The following is a 24237-nucleotide window of genomic DNA, read 5'->3' as shown; positions in this document are numbered from 1 at the left end:
CAAGATTGTTGGGGTGTATATGGATCGCTGGTTGGCACGGACTTGGTGGGCCGAAGGCCCTGTTTCCGCGCTGTATCTCTAAACTAAACTAAAAAAAAGTTCATAGGTCTCCAATGATGTAGATGGGAGGTCAGTACCGTACCCGAGTTGGTAAGAGGACGGTTCAGCTGCCCATTGGACAGTGGGCCAAAGCCTTATCAGTCACTGTTTTATTGTCTAGTTGCAACTGACATAATTTCAGAAATGAAGCAAAGCTTAGCAAAACAATATACATCATAGTTTGATAATATCTACATACCTAAAGAGGGCTTTAAGATTTTCAGGACGTTCTGCTCTTCCTGCATATCCTGGATTTAGGGTAATAAATATCCCAACAGAGGATTTCAGTTCAATAAGTTCTCCAAGAAAATAAAATCTGTTGATTCAACAAGATATGTTAATAAAAAATTGACAAGAATGGATCAACTATTTAAGAGATTAGCCACATAGTACTGACCCATACCATTTTTCTTGTTTCTAATTGCATCTTGAATGGTTTTGACTTGCACACTGAGAAAACATCCACCGGAACACGATTAAATTCATCAAAGCATCCCCATGCTCCTCTTCGTGCAAAGCCTTTATATATATTTCCTATGGACTGATATTACATATATGTGTTAAGAGTTTATCAGGAACAATCATTCTCAAAGAAAGAATTAACTAGCAGAATAAAAGAAGCATCAAGAAAAGTATCTTGAGACCTACATATTAAAAGCTGTCGATTCAGATGACTCAGGCAAAACACTTGTAAATACATCGAGTATATTGGATATCTTAAAATATCTTTAAGTTGCCCAATCATACTGCTTCACAGTAGATTGTACATTTGTGATGAGCAAAATATTATCGCAAAAATTTTAATATTAATCTAAACATTCCAATTTCAACTGCATTTTGGGTGCAACTTCCTAATTACATCCAAAGCAGAAATTCCAACCCACTGCTTTACAATTTAGATTTAAATTCTTATGATAGATAACATGTCCAAAAGCATTAATTAAAATTAATTGCTCACTTATTTTACCTTCCCTGCAATGAAAGAACCAAACTCAAACCAAGGCTGGAAAATTTAAGAATTATTGACAAACACAATACACTAAATTTTGAGTGTTTTTAGTCTTGGGTTGGGAGTAAGATCGTGGAGTTAGTGGATTTAAAATGTAATGGAATATATGGGGCATGGACCTTGTACACAATCATATTCTTTTCCAAAGGTATAAAAAGATTCACATAAAATTAAAAATGGTAAGAATTGTATTCAGAATTAAAGCTGTCTTTTCATTTATACATTTTTACCCTCTACAAATCAGATTCTTGGATGCTTTTTGAATAAATTCCACTGTTTAATTATCAAGTTCATAACAGTTTCGAGATTTACCAATCAAATTATATTTGCATTGTTGCAATTTATTTTTACCTTATAACCCATCTGCTCAGTTGAGAGCAGTTGAAAACATACACCATAATGCCCAGTGAACGTCCCAGATCCTTGGTAGTCTCTGTTTGGCCCATCCCAGTAGGTCCTGATGGAGCGCCACTCATTGTCAAATGTAAAGACAGAATCAAAGTAATATAACACCTGTAGAATCATTGAAAATAAACTCCGAAAGTAAACACAAAGTTGAACTGTAGGAGTACACAAATCAGAGGATGCTGTGCAATATTCTGCTCACAATACTAGGATTTTAGTTGCATTTGGAATAATATATGCAGTTCTGGTCGCACATTACAGGAAGGATGTGGAGGCTTTGGAGTAGGTACAGAAGTTTAACAAAATGCTGTCCAGATTAAAGGGCATTAGCTATAAAGAGAAGTTGGACGAATTTAGATTGTTTTTATTGGAGCGTCAGAAGAAACTCAATAGAAGAACATAATATTATGAGAGGTGTGGATAGGGTAAATAGTCAGAACCTTCCCCCCCCCCCCCCCCCAAGGTGGAAATGACAAAAACTAGAGAACTTAGCTTTAAGGTGAAAGGGGAAAAGTTTGAAGGGGATGCATGTGGCAAGTTTTTTTCCATTAGAGAGGGTAGGAGCCTGGAATGTGCTGCCAGAAGTGGGGGTGGAAGGAGATACGATAGTGGCATTTCAGAGGATTTTAGATAAGCACTTGGATATGCAGGGACTGGAGGAGTATGGATCACGTGCAGACAGAGGTGATTTGTTTAACTTGGCACAGACATTGTGGGCTGAAGGGCCTGCTCCTGTGCTCTAGTGTTCTATTTTCTGTGTTCACTGTGCTATGCTCAATATTGAAATGCAGGAGAGACTCTCAAACTTTGAAGGTGCTCAGAAAAGAAACACATTTCCAAACTGCAAGTACAGAAGACTCAGTTGAGAGAAAAATGTGAATTAGCATTCAAGTCAAATCAATGTATATTTTATGTAAACCTTCCACTGATATATGCAAGTATTTTGTTCAATGCCATTTACTAAATGCTCTGCAGTTTGTTTAAATAACTATTTATTTGCAGTTATAAGAGTTGCTGTAAGTATCAGCTTTTATTAATGATAATTTCAAAAAAAATTAAGATGAGGACAAAAAAATGTTGCAAGAATATTGGGTCAACATTGACTCCTTATCTATTTTTGTGTTAGCAAGTCTTGTTTAAATGCTCCAGAAAATGTTGATTATATTTAACAAGATGCATATTAAAAACAGGAATTGGACTGGCCTACTATCAGGAAAAACACAAAATTGCTTCCACTTCGCTGCTGTCACCCAATATTAATACTGTAAAAAATGTGTTTTCATGTTTGAGTGTGCTTTCAGCAAAATTAAGGCAGAAATGCATTAGCAATTTAAAGGAAGCTTTGATCTAGTGAAAAAATACATGAGAAAATTTGCAAATCTACTCAACAGCTATGTAAGAATGAAATCCAAACAAAATTACTTTTATCCAATAGAAATTTAAATATATATTATGGTATGACGAAGCAATCACGATATCTATCTTCTAAGTGTAACATTTAAGAAGGAACTGCAGATGCGGGAAAATCGAAGGTAAACAAAAATGCAGGAGAGTCTGAAGAAGGGTTTCGGCCCGAAACTTTGCCTATTTCCTTCGCTCCATAGATGCTGCTGCACCCGCTGAGTTTCTCCAGCATTTTTGTGTACCTTCTAAATGTAGCATGCTGTTCCTGGGGTGGGGCCAAGTAACCTTTTGAAAGAATATAGCCTTATAATGTTCCTATCCTATTTAAATTACTGGCGGATTGTAATATCCAAAAAGGTGTCAGACAATTTAGATAGAATTAGAAAAAATGCATAAAGAGCTTTTGATATTGCTGAATGGACGGATCTTCAAGAAAATTAACAAATTCTCATATTAAAGCAATGGTATTATTCATATGTAGACAGATACAAGTGACTGAACTATAACGGTAAACATGGGCAGACTAGATACCAACTCTAAAAAAAATCTGATTGGGAATGACAAACAAATCAAGGATTTTCTTTTTTATGCTTTGCTTTTGGAAATGTTTGCAAGTCACACTAAAATGCACACCAAAGCAGTCTTTGACAAATAAAATAAAATTAATACACTAAATTAATTTGTTTTGGTTTCTTGTTTGGCTTTGACTAAAGTAGCATTGAACAAAATTCTGCCATCAGATCGTAAAATAAATAAATGGAATCTAAAACTCACCTGTCAGTGAGCAATTACCAGTTGTGATGCATTACCAAGATACAGGTACTCATATGAATATTGAAATTGAGCATCACAGTAGGTATGTTGCAAAGCCTACCTGAAGCGTCGTTGAAAATCTGCCCCAGCCCTTGTGCGCGATTTTGGCGCCGTTTAGAGGGGGCGGGTTTAAAACGCGATTTTCTCTAAGCTGTTCCAATCGAAAATGTTCAGCCTAGTTAATTATTAACGAAAAATCGCTGGAAGACCCCGTCGCAAAAGCTATTATTAGGTTTAAAGGCCTTGAATAATAGTTATAGTAGTTTAAAAATCAATCTCTAAACCCGCGTCCGCCAGCAACCGCAGGGTCTCATAAAGCAAATATCTGAAGGTAAGCTGTATATTTTTACATTAAAAAGGGCTTCTAAAGAACCCGTTATACAAAGTTTAATATTGCGAGTAGCTCAATTTGGGCCCATTATATCCCGCAGTATTTTTCTCGGCATTTGGGGCACAAATCTACCGCAATGTGAACGCTCTAAACCAGCGCGTTCCACAGGGACCCACTAGAAAGCTGATTTAAATGGGCATTTATTTACAGCAATTAAACACTAAATTCATTCCATTTGGCCTATAAATTAATGTAAATGAGATTTTAAAATCATGTTTTATTGTGAATTATTTGTGAATATTATTTGGACATTTAGGCTATTTAAAAATGTTAATCATTTATTAAGAAATGGATAGATGTTTAGATCTAGTAATTGAAGTCTGAAATTAGCTACAATTAGGTAACTAACTAATGATATGCTTTAATTTCAGGTCATCCAAGTAAGATTATTTTATATTTGTTTCAGAATGCTTCAATCTATGATAACTGAAAATTTCATTCAGTTCTCTTAATTTTTAAGAAAGTTATGGGCTTTTGACTGTTCACGATCACAGCTTTTTTGTTATGTCCATAGAAAATCAGTAGGGAACAAGATGCTCATTTCCCAGTATGAAAATGGCCATAACTTTTTAAATACTTGAGATATGAAAGTGAATTAGGTGTCAAATTAAACTTATTTTTATGCTTTATCTGATGGGATAAATTACAGACTTGATTTTTTAAATCTCAAAATTTTGTAACATTGCTAATCACAGATATCAACAAAGCAGTGTTTTGATGATCATCCCATCTGTGCCGCAGTTGAGAGAGCCAAGTAAAAGCCTAACTATTAATGTCCTAACAAAAGATTAACAATGCTTAGCTAGAGTTATCATAAGAATTTTTAAATTATCAATTTTGAACTACAATCGTTACTTAGAAAAGTAAATATATACATCTTGCACAGTGGCACATCGGTAGAGTTGCTGCCTTGCAGCGCCAGAGACCCAGACTTGACCCTGACTATGGGTGCTGTCTGTACGGAGTTTGTACATTCTCCCTGTGACCATGTGGGTTTTCTCTGCATGCTCTGGTTTCCTCCCACACTCTAAAGATATGCAGGTTTGAAGGTTATTGAAGTGGGCGCATGTGCGCATGTGCGGAGCTCTTCTAGAGTGTGCGCATGTGCAGGACATTTCTAGAGTGCGCATGCGCAGGACATTTCCGGAGTGTGCGCATGTGCAAAGTATTTCGGGCGGGAAAAGCCTGCAGAATCAGCCATGTTTGCCAGACGTTTCTGAGTTTATGTGTTAAAGAAATAAGTTGCTTAAAGCTTAAATAAAGTTAAGTTAATTACGAGTAGTGAAAGTTTCATTTATCTCACAACAATTTAAGCAACTTATTTCTTTAATACATAAACTCAGAAACGTCTGGCAAACATGGCTGATGCAATTATTGAAGCAGTGAGGAGATTGAGTCATTTCCTTGCACGCCAGCACTTCACTTTGATAACAGATCAGCGTTCAGTAGCTTTTATGCTGGATAATCGGAAACGAACGAAGATTAAAAATAGTAAAATTCATGAATGGAGGATTGAATTATCCGCATATAGTTATTCAATTGAGTACCGCCCTGGTAAGGATAATGTTGCTCCGGCCACATTAACTCGAGCATTTTGTGCCTCTGTTCATTCTTCTGCACTCACTGATCTTCACAATGGGCTGCGTAATCCTGGAGTCACTCGTTTGTTACACTATGTTCGTTCCAAAAATTTACCTTTCTCTACAGAAGATGTGAAGATGACGTGTGCTTCGTGTAGAATCTGTGCTGAATTAAAACCAAGGTTCTTCCGTCCTGAAGAAGGAAGATTGATCAAAGCTACTCAACCTATGGAACGTTTGAGTATTGACTTCAAAGGGCCTTTACCATCCTCCCCTCGAAATGTTTATATACTTACCTTAGTTGACGAATATTCGAGGTTTCCATTTGCCTTTCCTTGTCCAAATATTTCAGCTGCTAAGGTTATCAAATGTTTAGATCAACTGTTTTCATTCTGTGGATTTCCAAGTTACATACATTCTGATAGGGGCACCTCATTCATGTCAAAAGATTTAAAGGACTACCTTTCTAAGAGAGGAATTGCAACAAGTAAAACAACACCATATCATCCTATTGGAAATGGTCAGGTTAAGAGGTATAACGGAATCATTTGGAAAGCAGTGAAACTGGCTTTAAAGTCAAATGATATACCAGATCAGCAGTGGGAATGTGTTCTACCAGATGCATTACACTCCATCAGATCTCTACTGTCAACTGCTACCAATACTACTCCACATGAGTGGTTCTTTAACTTCAAACGGCGTTCTTCTAGTGGTACTTCTCTGCCATCATGGTTGACGAGCCCTGGGCCTGTGTTGCTTCGTCATTATGTCCGATTAAATAAGAATGAACCTTTTGTTGATGAAGTTGAACTGACTGATGTCAACCCTTCTTATGCAACTATCAAGTATCGGGATGGACGTCAGTCAACTGTCTCACTTCGTGACCTTGCACCATGTCCATCTTCTCCATCAGCTCCGTCACTTCCTGATAACACTAATCGAGAACTTCCTCCGTCAGCTCCGTCAGCTCCGTCAGCTCCGTCAGCTCCGTCGCTTCTTGATAACACTAATCGGGAACTTCCTCCAACACTTCCAGCATCCTCTATGGAAACTTCTACAAGAAATTCTAAAATTGAAAATCTAAATAACAACATGAGTGAAGTTGATGACCAAGCAATATATCTACCCCCAGCTATTGAAACACCGGTATCTCCTGAGACTCCAGTGCTGCGACGGTCATCAAGACGTATTAAACCTCCTGACCGTCTCAACTTATAAATAGGAGGGGAGAATGAAATGGGCGCATGTGCGCATGTGCGGAGCTCTTCTAGAGTGTGCGCATGCGCAGGACATTTCTAGAGTGCGCATGCGCAGGACATTTCCGGAGTGTGCGCATGTGCGAAGTATTTCGGGCGGGAAAAGCCTGCGGAATCAGCCATGTTTGCCAGACGTTTCTGAGTTTATGTATTAAAGAAATAAGTTGCTTAAAGCTTAAATAAAGTTAAGTTAATTACGAGTAGTGAAAGTTTCATTTATCTCACAACAGTTATTTAGCTTCTGTAAAATTGTAAATTGTCCCTAGGGTGTATGTTAGTGTATGGGGTGATCGCTGGTTGGCGCAGACTCGGTGGGCCAAAGGACCTGTTTCTACACTATCTAAAAGGCTAAAGAATCCTGAATGGTAGCTCGCGGTGATGTGGGCAGGTTCTGCTGGAGCATTGGCGGAAAACCCTGGGGGGAGGCAGTGTGGACGTGTCCCCTCCATGTTTTCAGAGGTGGGGGACGGACCCCTCACGTTACAAGCTTTAAATCTGTGGTACAGATCTGCAGTAATTGACTCATTCCAACGGTAACGGTCCCGTAGTGGAAGCATCCACGTCGCGAGGCTGGAAACTGGAAGAATCCCGAGCTAATTAGCCGTGCGCCCTAATTCAGGGCGCAAGGCTAAAGCTTCCGATGCCTCGTGTGTGTGTGTGTGTGCGCGCGGCCGCCAAGAAATTGGGTCCCCCCTGACCCTTGGTCCCCTACATGTTTTGAAAGCGGTTTCCGTCTCTGCGAGAGTCCAGCAGCAGAGTGAGTTTGAGATTTCTTCTTTCCCGTGGTGTCTCAAACATTATCTGCTTATGCTGGGAAATGCCAGCAGTTCCATATAGATATGTCAACATTTTCCAGCAAAATCCATAATTTAAATAGCAAAATTCCCCCTACTTCACAATGTGACATATAACTACTGCACAGACTTCTGCCCCATACTGACACCCTATATTATTATTTTTTTATACTTAGAGTTTTGAATATGTTAACTTTTGCACTCACTTAGGTCCATAATATTTTCAATACTTTTAATATTTTGTTCAGAAGACAATTCTATGATACAGTAAATTGTAAGAAATGTAATAAAAAAAAGAACTGCAGGTCAGGCCGCCTCCCTGGAGAAAATGGATAGGTGGCATTGTGGGTCGGGATCCTTCTTCAGACTAAATTGTAAGCTTCAGTTTATTTATCTAAAGCAACATCATAGCTCAGCCCAAACCTGCACTCAATGGATATCATACCCAAGGTATGCACAATAAAAACATTTACATTTTTTCTCGACTATTTCCAGTTGTAAGAAAATCTAGGGTTAGAGGGCGCAACCTCAGAAGAAAAGAATGTACAAATAAGTAGATCATAAGGTCTTGTGATAGGAGTAGAATTAGGCCATTCGGCCCATCAAGTCTACTCCGCCATTTAATCATGCCTGATCTATCTCTCCCTCCTTAATCCATTCGCCTGTCTTTTCCCCATAACCCCTGACACCCATACTAATCAATAATCTATTTATCTCTGCCTTAAAAATATCCATTGACCTGGCCTCCACAGCCTTCTGTGGCAAAGAATTCCATAGATTAATCACCTTCTGCCTAAAGAAATTCTTCCTCACCTCCTTCCTAAAGGAACATCCTTTTATTCTGAGTCTATGACCTCTAGTCTTAGACTCTCCCACAAGTGGAAAGATCCTCTCCACATCCACTCTATCCAAGCCTTTCACTATTCGGTAAGTTTCAATGAGGTCCCCCTCATCCTTCTAAACTCCAGCAAGTACAGGCCCAGTGCTGTCAAATTCTCATCATATGTTAACCCACTCATTGCTGGGATTATTGTTGTAAACCTCCTCTGGACCCTCTCAGAGCCAGCACATCCTTCCTCAGATATGGTGCCCAAAATTGCTCACTGTACTCCCACAATTGCTCAGAACAATCTGGTTCAAACTCAAATAATGGCCAAGTGGGAGAAGAGGATCAGTGGCGTGGGTATGTTTGTAAAAGATGTTGAGTATCATGCTTTGGCTTCAAAATATTTAGCCAGAAGGAACTGAACTCATCTGTGAGATAACTCTCAGTGGTTTTCTTCCTCTGAGCATCGAATATCTCATTCAGTGAAGCTTATCATCAAATCTTCTGCAAGAATATTAAAATGTATAATATGTTTTGATAATCGGCCTTTCTCAATCTCATTTTGTCCCTCATCCAAAGTGTTGTTACTTTTGAAATAATGGGCCAATCAATTTGCACATAGCAACAGCTGGGAAATAAATAATAAAACAATCAGCTTTTCATTCATGAAAATGAATGAAAGATAAGCACTGGTCGGGATATCAAAGACTCCCTTCTTATTAAGTAGTGCCAAATGGGGGTGTTGACCCAGATTACAGCTCTCCAGATGAGACTTGTACCCATAACTTTCAAATTTATGCAAGAATGCTACCAATGAGCCAGCCCGACATTAAGTATTTTTCAAAAGACCCATGGCAAAACAAGTAACGCTACAAGAGTCTTTATTGTTCCCTGAGAAACAGCTTAAATTTACCCACTCAGCCATTCAATATTTGGCTATGGAGAATTTGGTAATATGGCAACATAGGCTCAAACTGTAATGTTCATGAAATGAAAATATATTTAAAAAAAACAGTAAAGCACTTAATAGCAACAGTGAAAGGGCTAAGCAAAATATATAATTCACGAATGCATGAATGACCATGAGATATTATGTTTATTCTTCTACATAATATTTTACATTTTGAAGTCATTTCAACCCTTCAAAATTGAACAGAACTTATTAAAAACTCTGCACTGACAAATGAAGCAGTTGTCAGATTAAGAATTTGGAAAATGAATCAATTGCCTTGTGAGTTAACCTACGACAATGGAACCCTTCGAAGAGTGAAGTTAAAGTGTACTATTACTAACATCACCCTCCCATGCAAAAAATTAATCAGATTTAAATATCTTGAAGAAATATGATAACAGATATATAGCTCCAAAACAGCAATTTCATTTTCACTTCATTGCTTCTGTTAGTATAATCAAAAGTTATATTTTTCTTGTAATGTCTTATCATCTACAATGATAATTGTATGAAAAAACACATTTTCAATTGATCATCACAATCCATAGTGTTTTTAAGGAATCCCACTCGATACATTGGTGCAGCATGTTTTCTGTCTAACATCAATGCAAAAACATGTTTGTTTTTTTAAATGTATGGAATACAACTTGTCCTTAATGCTTTTCCTACCACACAATGCATACACTATTGGCTTTGAACAATCTATTATTCTGTTGGTCCGCATGTGGCAATTGGCACTAATCAGAGAGCTACTGGACGGATGCAGCCCAGGATAGGAGACCAGTCAGCTAGTAAGGGAGCTGTACAACAGCACCCAGATAGACACCTCCTCCTGAAACTTTGCAAATTAATTCCTTTTTAACTACCTATGCACAGTGCTTTTTTTTGTAGACAACAAGGTGCCAGTGCGCATATCAATTAAAAAAAAATCATACTACATTTATCAACCTTTTTTTCTATCAATATACCCCAATATCTATTTTGATTTTGTGAACAATCAACTTTTAATTTCATAAACTAAGAACTGAAAATTTGAAAAACTAGTTTTTAACGTTTTGAGGATGCCAGTATGTCCGTCTGTCCATCCATCCATCTATCTATCTATACATCTATCTATCTATCTATACATCTATCTATCTATACATAACTAAAACTCGGATCTTGTGCTCTTCCAGTTTGTGCGGTCTTTCTATTTGCACAAAAACGGTTTTAGTGTTAATCTCACCTGGATTATTTCCTGCAATCAATTTTACTTAATAATAGATTGAAAACAGTTAACAACATTTTTGAACAAGTGAATAGATGGGCAAATTCAGGGATGTGAGCCAAATGTGGGCAAATGGAACTGTCTTAGATGAACCATGTTTCTGTGCTGTGTGAATCTTTAACTCTGGTTAAAATGCATTTTGATTACACATAACATTAGGATCATGTTATTACATTTCTAGCATTGTGATAGGAGAGATTGAGATTCATTAAACACAAATAAATTATTCAGAGTACACATCAGCTTAATGAGTTGTGTACAACAGAGTCAATTCAGTTATGTAGCAGATGCCAAGAAAATATAAAGCATACATATGAAACCTGCATTTGCACTAGATAACAATGTAGAATTAATACAGCAAAGTCAATCTTGGACTTTAGCTGGGAAATACAATAAGCAAGATATCCATAGAAAAGGCACATCTGACAGAATCAAAATAATGTCATTTCTTTTCAGAAGCAACAGAACAACCAAGGAAATTATGTTTATTTTATGCTTTTAAGAATGCATTAGGATAATTGCTAAAACAAATTACCTTCTGTGTTATGAGCTTTGCTACAACATCCCTGGCATGCACATCAATTGTACAGATTGCCATAATCTTCTGACAATCACCATGGGTGAGCTCTCCAAGTAGCATGTTTATTAGCACATTCAGCTGAGCAATCTGCAATAAAATTAATTATATTTGACTACTCAAAAAGATAGGATACAATACACTGCATGTCATATTAGTTATTCCATAAAGTGCCTTACTTGTAAGATAACTCCCATTTATCAAAATACAGAAATACTATTGAGCAGGCAAAGAAAAAGTAATAAATGGATGGGAGATAGTATAACCTTGTACTACAAACATGATGGATATTATTATACTAGAATAATACTCAAAAATAGATGGATGTCATTTTTATTTTACAGAAGACATTAAATTCTCAACAAATATGTGTTCAAAGATAACAACTACATGTGTTTCTCATTGGTCAGCCTCTTTTACAATTGCAGAATGTGTAACAATGATGAGAAACATAGACCCATCGAGATCGGTAAAATTGTTCAAAATGTAGAAATAAGGAACTGAAGATACTGGTTCACACAAAAGGACACAAAGTGCAGGAGTAACTCAGGTCAGACAGCATCTCTGGAGAACATGGATAGGTGATGTTTCGGGTCCGGACCATTCTTCAGACTGATTCCCCAGAGATGCTGCCTGACCCTGAGTTATTCTAAATGGAATTTAAACTGGAGATGATGGAGGGCCCATCACCAAACTGCATTTAACAGTTGACTATAATAATAGAGCTATAGCGTTTGGAATTCAAATTTTGGGGAATAAATTGGATAGCACTGGTAGAAAACCATGGGTGCCTCAATTCCCAATTAATCTGCACCCAATTGATCAGATGCGTTCAGCACACAATCGTGTTAATGAACAGACAGAACAAAGCGTTTATGTTTGATCAGTTGTAATCACACCGGCAAATTGGCCAGCAGCTCAGCAGAGAGGCCTGATTTAGAGTGTGACTAGCAACAGAAAAAATCAGTCCGAAGAAGTGTCCCGACCCGAAACGGCACTTAGCCATGTCCTCCAGAGATGCTGCCTGGCCTGCTGAGTGACTCCAGTATTTTGTGTTCTGCACAACATTGCAGCATCTGCAGTTTCAGATTCAGATTCAGATTCAGATTCAATTTTAATTGTCATTGCCAGTGTACAGTACAGAGACAACGAAATGCATTTAGCATCTCCCTGGAAGAGCGACATAGCAAATGATTTAAATAAATAATAATAAGTGATAATAAGTGTCCGGGGGGTGGGGGGGTGATTGGCAGTCACCGAGGTACGTTGTTGAGTAGAGTGACAGCCGCCGGGAAGAAGCTGTTCCTGGACCTGCTGGTTCGGCAACGGAGAGACCTGTAGCGCCTCCCGGATGGTAGGAGGGTAAACAGTCCATGGTTGGGGTGAGAGCAGTCCTTGGCGATGCTGAGCGCCCTCCGCAGATAACGCTTGCTTTGGACAGACTCAATGGAGGGGAGCGAGGAACCGGTGATGCGTTGGGCAATTTTCACCACCCTCTGCAATGCCTTCCGGTCGGAGACAGAGCAGTTGCCATACCATACTGTGATGCAGTTGGTAAGGATGCTCTCGATGGTGCAGCGGTAGAAGTTCACCAGGATCTGAGGAGACAGATGGACCTTCTTCAGTCTCCTCAGGAAGAAGAGACGCTGGTGAGCCTTCTTGATCAGAGTTGAGGTATTGTGGGTCCAAGAGAGGTCATCGGAGATGTTGACTCCCAGGAACCTGAAGCTAGAAACACGTTCCACCTCCGTCCCGTTAATGTGGATGGGGGTGTGCGTGCCGCCCCTGGACTTCCTGAAGTCTACAATGAGCTCCTTGGTCTTCTTGGAGTTAAGGGCCAGGTTGTTGTCAGCGCACCATGCTGCTAAGTGCTGGACCTCCTCCCTGTAGGCCGACTCATCGTTGTTGCTGATGAGGCCAATCACCGTTGTATCATCTGCATACTTGATGATGGTGTTAGTACCATGTACAGGTGTGCAGTCATAGGTGAAGAGGGAGTAGAGGAGGGGGCTCAGCACACAGCCCTGTGGAACGCCGGTGTTCAGGGTGAGGGTTGAAGAGGTGTGCTTGTCTAACTTAACAGACTGGGGTCTGTTGGTTAGAAAGTCCAGTATCCAGTTGCAGAGGGAGGGGTCGATGCCCAGGTTACCGAGTTTGGTGATCAGTTTTGATGGTATAATGGTGTTGAATGCTGAGCTGTAATCGATGAACAGCATTCTTACGTAAGTGTCTCTGTTGTCGAGGTGGGAGAGGGCGGAGTGAAGTGCCGTTGAGATGGCATCCTCCGTACTCCTGTTTATTGTGCCCACTGTAATTAAAATTAGCCTACAAGTTTCAAAAGAGCGGAAGGTCATTGTGTCTTAAGCACAGCTGTCAGTGAGCAGAGCTGAAGCATTGAAAGTAAGGTGGAAAAGGGATAGTATGAGAGAATAGCACCGTGCTCTTGTAAAGCTGTATTTCAGTCTGTGTTTAGTATAGTTTAGAGATATAGTGCAGAAACAGGCCCTTCAGCACACTGAGGCCGTGCCGACCAGCGATCAATGTACACTAACACCATCCCACTTACACCAGGGAGAATTTACATTTTTACCAAGCCAATTAGCCTACAATCCTGTTCATCTTTGGAGTGTGCGAGGAAACCGGAGCACCTGGAGAAAACCCACACAGGTCATGGGGAAAACATACAAACTCCGTACAGACAGCACCCATAGTCATAATCAAACCTGGGTCCCTGGCTCTTTAAGGCAGCAACATTAACACTGCGCCACCGTGCTGCCCTGTGGTAGGGGTGACAAGGGTAGAGGTATTGGGGATGGGCTAGAAACCCCCTAGATACCTACTACAATGGCAGGTGCAGGACATAAAGTTCCAGAAAGGAATGCTATACAAAACAGCACCAAAGACTTGGATGTGGTCCAACAAATGACCTTGCACAAGAGGTTAAAGTCAGCTGAAGCATCTTCAAATACCAAATCAGAACAGCTGCACTTCATCACGCCCACTTACCAACCATCAGTCAGGGCTCTTCTTATCATTCATTTGCTCCACTTCATTCTCATATATTTAGCACTGCTGCATGCCATACACAACCTCTTAGCTTCTACGTAAATTTGGCATGTCTACACCACTCTTACAGATGCACCATAGAAACCATACTGTCAGATTGCATCACAGCTTGGTTTGGGAACAACTTTGCCCAAGACCACGAGAAATTACAAAGAGTTGTAGATATAGCCCTGTCCATCACGCAGATCAGACTTCCTACAATTCACTCCATCTACATTTTATGCTGCCTCAAAAAAGCAGCCAACATAATCAAAGATTTGTCCCACCTTGGTCATTCCTTCTTCTCCTTGCTCCAGTCTGGCAGAAGATACAAAAGCTTGAAAGTGCACACCACCAGACTCAGTAACAGTTTCATTCCCTCTGTTAACAGGCTTCTGAGCGGTCCTTCCATAAGCTAGGGTATGTCATTTCACCTCCATCCCATTGTGAACATTGGTGTTTATCTATGGAACTGACGCGCTACAATGCTAAAAACTATATTCTGTACTCTGTATCTTCCCCTTTGCTCTACCTATTGTACTTGAGTTTGAATTGATTGTATCTATGCATGATATATCTGATCTGTTTCGATAGCATGCAAAACGAAGATTTTCTCAGTACCTCAGGACACATGACAATAATAAACCTAAACCAATCATGTATTGAATCATGTGTTCAAGAAGGAACTGCAGATGCTGGAAGATCGAAGGTACACAAAAATGCTGGAGAAACTCAGCGGGTGCAGCAGCATCTATGGAGCGAAGGAAATAGGCGACGTTTCGGGCCGAAGCCCTTCTTCAGACTGATGGGGGGTGGGGGGGAGAAGGAAGGAAAAAGGGAGGAGGAGTTGCCCGAGGGCGGGGGGATGGGAGGAGACAGCTCGAGGGTTAAGGAAGGGGAGGAGACAGCAAGGGCTAGCAAAATTGGGAGAATTCAATGTTCATGCCATCCGGACGCTAGCAACCCAGGCGGAATATGAGGTGCTGTTCCTCCAATTTCCGGTGTTGCTCACTCTGGCAATGGAGGAGACCCAGAACAGAGAGTTCCGATTGGGAATGGGAGGGGCATAACTGACACACGCAACACATTTTATGCTCTCTTGATTGGAAAGTTGCCACATGTTCACCCATTGTTGGCCAGTAGCAGGTAACCAACATTAATCCACTATGTCTGCTGTTCTGACTTGACAAATAATGTAAATATCTTGGCCGTGGCAATACTCTTCACTCAGCATTACCATATCCTGTGGCTTTATTTCAAGTAGCTAAGACAGTCCATCTGGCCAGAAAGCAAAGACTCCTGTCAAATGGTCACCAAAATTGACTCAGACATTAACATCAAGGGTCAGTAGAAGGGTTTCGATCAGAAATGTCACCCAACCTTTTTATCCAGAGATGCTGCCTGACCCAATGAGTTACTCCAGCACTTTGTGTCAATCTTCAGTATAAACCAGCATCTGCAGTTCCCTTCTACACACTTCTCAACATTTAGAAGTTAGCTCACAGGGGAGGAACATGGTGAGTGACTGATAGCAATGGTACGTGCGGGGCTGAGCAGAGTCACATATATGTGTGCGATCTGGATAGAAAGATCATTGACATTCTACTGCAGGAGGCTCAGGTAAGGATTGGTAGGTCACACTACGTGAGCAAGTCAATTAAATGTTTTGTTTCACTTGCAGGGAAGCTTGAAAGCAAGCAGTAACTTGAAATAAGAAGCAGCCTTTCCAGCAAGAAAGTGGTAACTCCAATAATACACATGCAGAGTTAACCTCGGTACTGCAACTTACATTAGAACTCAAGCTGAAGCCATGCACTGTTGCTATTACAGCTCTGGTTATCTCTGCTCTGAGAGACTTGCAGAGCAACACAGCAGTGTAGTACTCCACCAAAAGCTTACAAGGTTTCCTGAAGTATCCAGCTTTTCCCTTTGAGAATAGGGAAGATTCAAACAAGAGGACATGACTTCAGAATTAAGGGACAGAAGTTTAGGGGTAACATGAGGGGGATCTTCTTTACTCAGAGAGTGGTAGCGGTGTGGAATGAGCTTCCAGTGGAAGTGGTGGAGGCAGGTTCGTTGGTATCATTTAAAAATAAATTGGATAGGCATATGGATGAGAAAGGAATGGAGGGTTATGGTATGAGTGCAGGCAGGTGGGTCTAAGGGGAAAAAGTTGTTCGGCACGGACTTGTAGGGCCGAGATGGCCTGTTTCCGTGCTGTAATTGTTATATGGTTATATGGTTATAGGTATCACCTCAAAGGAAAGGCAGTGGCTCAAGGTCAATATTTCTACTCTATGATCTTTCATTAGTTCTGATGAAATGCCAACTGTTTCTCTCCTTGGAGATGGTGCCTAAGCTGTTAAATGTCTCCAAATACTTATTTTATTGCAAATTAATTGGTAACAATTACTGCCCAATAAAGCTGCATGTTCTGAGAATATCCAATGGACAATAGCATTGCAAGTCTTAATACCCCTCCCAACATGGTAGTAAGTATGAACAGTCAGCAAACAATTGTAGACTTAATTTATCAACAATAGTACCAAAACAGCCAAATTTATTCACCCGGTATTTACAAATGCGACCAAGAATCTTCTAAACAAAGGAAACTCACTTGTTTTTTGTAATAATCTTTTAAAGCTATTTCAAAACCTTTATCAAGGTGGTCAAAAGCGATTCTAACATCTGTGGTCCACCAAATCTGAGTGCTAGTCAAAGCCATTTGTGCTGGATAGTTAAATAGCCATTGATCTCTTGGTTTCTCTTCATAGGCTATTACTGCTGTCATGATCACTTGTTTATCCACAATTTGCATTGCTTGCTCAAGTTGATGCAACCAACGTTCAACCTAGTAACAAAACAAAATTAAGAGCATGCCTTTTCTTGGAAATGTAAACATAAAATGTGGATTGCAGGGAAGGCCATCAAACCTATTTCCTTCTATCTTGAATCTGTCCTTTCACTCTATGTTTACTCACTTCCTACTTACATCCAGTACACTTCAAATGCTCTCCATCACTTTGATTGTAGTCAGTTTCCTGCTCCCAACTAGTTCATCTTTACTCTTTGAATCAAGGACCAAACAGTTCTTCCCCAATAAAACATTCATTTGCTTGGCTGAACTCATCCTCACATTGAAAAACGTCTTAATTCCACGCACTCTCTCCAGAACATAGGTACAGCTGTGGGAACTCACATGGGTCCAAGCAATGCTTATCTTTTTTGTGGGATGTGTGGAACAGTTTTTATAATAACCATATAACAATTACAGCACGGAAACAGGCCATCTCGACCCCTCTAGTCCGTGCCGAACACATAGTCTCCCCTAGTCCCATATACCTGCGCTCAGACCATAAATTTTTCATTCCAGTTGCGTCCCCTTCCTCAATTACTTTCCAGTACATCAATGATTCCACAGGTGGAGCTTCCTGCACCCATGTAGCACTCAAACATATAATTACACTTGCTGCCAATTTCTATAGTGTCCACGTATGATTCCGCTTTTTCTGAGTCTCCATACTTACCTATGGAAGTAAGTTAGACACAAAGCACCAATCCTGCAGCATCCCGTGACTAACTGAACTATACCTCATCTCACCCTCTCCCCTACAACAACTTCATTCAATTTTTCCAATTCCTCCAACATATTTGCTCTAATGATTAGAACTTCCACAATGGTTCTTTGAAATGTCTCCCTTAATCCTGAACAGTGGCTTCAGATTCAGATTCAAACTTTATTGTCATTGTGCAGTGTACAGTACAGAGACAAAGAAATGCAGTTAGCATCTCCCTAGAAGAGCGACATAGAATATGAGCAATAAATAAATATATTTACGTGCATACAGTCATAGTAGTGCAAATTTTTTTTTTCTTCTGGTGGAAACACTACTGGGGTGGGAGCAGTCCTTGACGATGCTGCGCGCCCTTCGCAGACATCGCTTGCTCTGGACAGACTCAATGGAGGGGAGAGAGGAACCGGTGATGCGTTGAGCAATTTTCACCACCCTGTGCAGTGCTTTCCGGTCGGAGACAGAGCAGTTGCCATACCATACTGTGAAACAGTTGGTAAGGATTCTCTCGATGGTGCAGCGGTAGAAGTTCACCAGAATCTGAGGAGACAGATGGACCTTCTTTAGTCTCCTCACGAAGAAGAGACGCTGGTGAGCCTTCTTGACCAGAGTTGAGGTATTGTGGGTCCAAGAGAGGTCATCGGAGATGTTGACCCCCAGAAACCTGAAGCTGGAAATGCGTTCTGCCTCTGCCATAAAGAATATGATCGTATTCAATCTTAAATGTAACATCTCCGTTTGTGGATTTAAAAGTAACATCTCCGAGTTTACGAATGACACAAAGCTGGGTGGCAGTGTGAGCTGCGAGGAGGATGCTATTAGGCTGCAAGGTGGCTTGGATAGGTTGGGTGAGTGGGCAGATGCATGGCAGATGCAGTATAATTTCGGTAAATGTGAGGTTATCCACTTTGGTGGCAAAAACAAGAAGGCAGATTATTATCTGAATGGTGTCAGATTAGGAAAAAGGGGAGGTGCAACGAGACCAGGGTGTCCTTATACATCAATCACTTAAAGTAAGCATGCAGGTACAACAGGCAGTGAAGAAAGCAAATGGCATGTTGCCCTTCATAGCAAAAGGATTAGAGTATAGGAGCAAGGAGGTCCTACTTCAGTAGCACAGGGCCCTGGTGAAACCACACCTGGGGTATCATGTGCAGCTTTGGTCTCCTAATTTGAGGAAGGACATTCTTGCTATTATGGGAGTGCAGCGTAGGTTCACCAGGTTAATTCCCGGGAATGCAGGACTGACATATGATGAAAGAATGGATTGACTGAGCTTATATTCCCGACGTTGGGGGAGTCCAGAACCCAGGGTTACAGTTTAAGAATAAGGTGTAGGCCATTTAGGACTGACATGAAGAAAAACGTTTTCACCCAGAGAGTTGTGAATCTGTGAAGGCAGTGAAGGCCAATTCACTGGATGTTTTCAAGAGATAGATATAGCTCTTAGGGCTAACGGAATCAAGAGACATGGGGAGAAAGCAGGAGTAGGATATTAATTTTGGATGATCAGGCATGATCATATTGTATGGCTTGAAGGGCCAAATGGCCTACTCCTGCACCTATTTTCTATTTTTCTAATTCCTGTATCCCTTCTCACCACCTTTCCCCTTGGAAGTGCAAGGCATAGATTTGCACTGAGCTGCACTTTTCATCCCTCCAGCCTCCACATTCAATGGATTATCGTTTGCAATTTCTGATAGCAAAATCTATCAAGATTCCATCACTAGACATATCCTCCCTTCCCCTCTAATGAATCAATATAGACCCAGAAAATATTCCATTCAATCCTTTGAGGAAGAACATAGTAAGAAGTTCAGTGAAGATTTTCAAGAAAATTCCATACATTTAATCATTTTGTCTCTAGCACATGAATTAGAAGCTAGTTGAGGAACCAAATAGCAATGCAAATTAGGAAGCTATGATGAAGGCAGGGAATAACACATTCAAAAATGACCTAGATGAGCACTTGACTAACATAACCAACCAGATAACATAGATGAGATAGCAAGAAGTAAGAATGGTTAATCTAAATAACACCTTTATATCAAGTGTGGACACAAAGAGCAGAATGACCTCCTTCTGTGCTACCTTAAAAAAAATTAGACCTCATAGATTCTCATAAAGTTATATATAGTTTCTTCTTTCTTTCTTTTTAAATCTTTTTATTAATTTTTTTTCAAAAGCAAAAACAGAACAAAAAAAATGATAAACATAACAGTGATATTGATACACAGGGATCAGGATTACATTAATAACAAGTATAACCTGAGTATGAGTCCAGTGACAAAATACACATTAAGCAAAAAGATAAAAAGAAAAAAGAGAAAAAAAAGAGAAAAACAAAACCCCCTAAACTAAAAAAAGCAAAATAAAATCGTGTTTATATCGTGTGAAAATGTTGAATAAAGCTTCCCCAAGTCCTATCAAATTTAACCAAGGGTTCAACAATGTCACTCCTAATTTTTTCTAAATTTAAACATGATATCGTTTCAGAGTACCAATGGAGTGTGGTAGGAGGATTAAAGTCTTTCCATTTGAATAAAATAGATCTTCTGGCAATTAATGTAGTAAAAGCAATCAGCCGATGGGCGGAACAGGACAGATGAGTAGAATCTAACATTGGTAGCCCAAAAATTGCAGTAATAGGATGAGGTTGTAAATCAATACCTAAAACTAGTTTATTGTCACGTGTACCGAGGTACAGTGAAAATCTTTTTGTTGCGTGCTAACTAGTCAGCAGAAAGATAATACATGATTACAATCAACCCATTTACAGTGTATAGATCCATGATAAGGGAATAATGTTCAGTGCAAGATAAAGCCAGCAAAGTACGGTCAAGGATAGTCCGATGGACATCAAGGAGGTAGACAGTAGTTCAGCACCGCTTACAGCACTAATCTTACAGGGCACTCGAACAGTGGCCACATCAGTCCAACAAGGTTCAAAAGATTTACTGAGTTACATTAAACATTGCATTGACTAAAATAATTAGTTTTGCACCTGAAACACGTCTATTTTCCCGAGACAGTCTGGTACAACAAAGTTCTTTATTTTTTAATGAAAATAAAGTGATTGCCCAAATCGATATAGACAGCCAAAATAAATGATGCTCACTCCAACCGCGTAGAGCTCAAATGAATGGTTTTACAGAAAACCCGAGAAAAAGCTCCCCCGCTCATGTCACCGCGTTAGCCAATAGCGAGGGTTCGACATTACCAGGGCCACCACTAGGTGCCGCTACAGGACCCCCCCCAGAACCCGAGGTACGGAACCGAACAGGAGGCTGGACACGGCGACCGCAACGCTTGGTAACAACAGACGGGGCGGGCAATACAGGTGGGGCTGGCAGAACAGAGCCAGGGTACCGTAATAATAATAATAATGGATGGGATTTATATAGCACCTTTCTAGAATACTCAAGGCGCTTTACATCGCATTATTCATTCACTCCTCAGTCACACTCGGTGGTGGTAAGCTACTTCTGTAGCCACAGCTGCCCTGGGGCAGACTGACGGAAGCGTGGCTGCTAATCTGTGCCTACGGCCCCTCCGACCACCACCAATCACTCACACACATTCACACACAGGCAAAGGTGGGTGACAGGTGCCAGGCTGCCCACTCTCTCCCAGAGGCTCTCCAGAACCACAGGGGCACCTCGAGCCGCAGGGAGGAAATCCCCGGGCACCCACAAAGTTGAGCCATACTCCAACTCGGCAGACAATGTATCTATTTAGGGGCCGTGCGGATGCCTAACAGCACCCAAGGCAACTGGTCGACCCAGTCCGGAACCGTGAGCCGTGCCTTCAGTGCCGGTTTCAGGTGGCGGTGGAATCATTCCACTAGCCCATTGGCCTGGGGGTGATAGGTGGTGGTGTGGTGCAGCTGCACCCCGTATAATTTCGCCAGCGAAGCCCACAATGAGAACGTTATCAGAGCCCCCCCGGTTGGTGGAAATGTCTGCCAGAACCCCGAACCGAGCAATCCAGTGAGCCACAAGAGCTTGGGAACAAGACGCGCGGAGGTGTCCGACAGCAATATAGCCTCCGATACCTCGTAAACCAATCCACAACTGTGAGGAGATGCATGGCACCGCGTGACGGCGGCAACAGACCCACTAAATCCACATGGATGTGTCGTAAACGGCCCAAGGAAACCGCAAAGTCTTGCACTGGGGCCCATACATGACGCTGAACCTTGGATGTCTGGCAGGGGATGCAGGCTCTAGCCCGAGTCACGACCTGCTTGTGGAGGCCCTGCCAGACAAATTTGTCCACCACCAGCGCAGAGGTTGCCCGAATTGAAGGGTGGGCCAAGCCATGGATGGCGCCGAAAATCCGGCGGCGCCATCCCACGGGAACAATGGGGCGTGGGCGCCCGGTGGAAAATTTGCACAGTACCAACGCTCCCGTGGAACTGAACGGAACGTTAGCCAAACGCAACCCTGAAGCAGCCGTCCTGTAGCCATCCATCCCGTCGACCGAGCGCTGTGCTACAGAAAACTCCACGTAATCCACACCATGGTCCACGGCCGCCACAGCCGGGAGGGGCAGGCGGGACAGGGCATCGACGACAGTGTTGAACTTCCCGGCCACGTGCTCTACGTCCATCGTGAACTCTGACACGAATGCCAGGTGTCGTTGCTGTCGAGCGGACCTGGGAACTTGGCCAAGGCAAATGTTAAGGGCTTCTGGTCAGAAAAGGCCATGAACGGCCTGCCCTCCAGGAAGTATCTAAAGTGACGGATGGCCAGGTACAGGGCGAGGAGCTCCCGGTCGAACGCTCTGTAGTTGCGCTCTTTGGGGCCTCAGCTGAAGGCTAAAAAAGGCTAGCGGCTGCCAGCGGCCGTCAATGAGCTGCTCCAACGGCCCCACCCACGGCCGTATCGGAGGCGTCTACCATGAGAGCAGTCGGGGCTGTGGCCCGCGGGTGGCTTTGGCCAGCATCTCTTTCGCGCCGTCGAACGCGGCCTTAGCCTCGGTGGACCACACGAGGTCCTGTGGCTTACCAGCGAGGCACTGCATTTCGTTGTTACTGCATTTTGTTGTCTCTGTACTGTACACTGCACAATGACAATAAAGTTTGAATCTGAATCTGAATCTGAAAGAGGGGCCGCATGATCCTGGCAGCTGCCGGCACGAAACGATGGTAGAAGTTAACCATGCCAACAAACTCCTGCAGCCCTTTGACAGTGAGCGGCCGGGGGAACTGCTGGATGGCCTCTACCTTAGTGGGTAATGGGGTAGCGCCCTGTGAGGTAACGTGATGCCCCAGTAATGAAATAGTGCGGAGGCAGAACTGGCATTTGGCGGGACTATGAGTCCAAGGTCCTGGAGCCGCTGGAACTGCGTCCGCAGGTGCGTGAGGTGTTCCTGTTGGGAGCAGCTCACAACCAGGATGTCATCTGAATCAAGTACACAGGACAAGATGTGAAGAAGTCCCTTGTGCCAATAGGTGGGGAGCATTTCACGACATTCGTTGATTGTTGAGAGTGGTAGACGCTCAACATTGGTGGGGGGCGGGGGGGGATACGTATATCTTGGCCTGGGTAACCTTCAGGACAGTTGGGCACAGGACACATCATCAGTAGTGTACCCTTGCATCACTGGGTGTTTCGGCCTTTTAACACTATACACCCTCCACAAGGGCGGCCCGCTGCAGGATGATCAGCCCTCAGCGCGTGTCCCGTGTCAAGCCGTCCCAAAGATTCACCCTGACGTACTTGGGGCCCAGCATGGGTCTTTCCGCTTGAGCCAAATCCACCGGCTGCTTCTTTCAGCCGCCTCTGAGAGTGATCTTATGGTCTTCCGCAGAGCCTGACCGTGGATTCCAAGCTCCTTCAGCAGTCTGATGGTAGATGACGCAACAAATCCTCTGCATCCCACTTCAACTGGATAGACTTTGGTGTTCCAGCCACGCTGCGTTGCCTCTGCTGCAAGCTCTGCGTAGCGCAGCTTCTTACGCTCATAGGCCTCCTCAACAGAGTTCTCCCATGGAACTGTGAGCTCTATGATTTAAGCAGTCTTCTGTGAAGGGGACCAGAACACCAAGTCTGGCCTGAGGTTGGTGGAAGCAATTTCAGGTGGAAAAATTAGTTGTCGGCCGATGTCCGCCAGCATCCTCCAGTCACGGGCCCTGCATAGGTTCCCTTCTTCTGATCTGGTGGAAGGATGTTTAGATGTTTTCTGTCCTTCTCGGACAAAGGTTGTTGCCCTTAGGGGGGGGGGGGGGCGTTGCTTGCTCTCG

The 24237-nt window shown here is 42.1% G+C and overlaps 1 pseudogene; it reads right to left on the bottom strand.

The window, feature by feature from the left end:
* Positions 1–24237, bottom strand: part of LOC116974878 — a 193607-nt pseudogene that overhangs the window by 150677 nt on the left and 18693 nt on the right.

Source organism: Amblyraja radiata, chromosome 7 (assembly GCF_010909765.2).
Source record: "Amblyraja radiata isolate CabotCenter1 chromosome 7, sAmbRad1.1.pri, whole genome shotgun sequence".
Classification (NCBI taxonomy): domain Eukaryota; kingdom Metazoa; phylum Chordata; class Chondrichthyes; order Rajiformes; family Rajidae; genus Amblyraja; species Amblyraja radiata.
The sequence above is the reverse complement of the archived record's forward strand: the minus strand, read 5'-3'. Positions and strand labels throughout refer to the sequence as shown.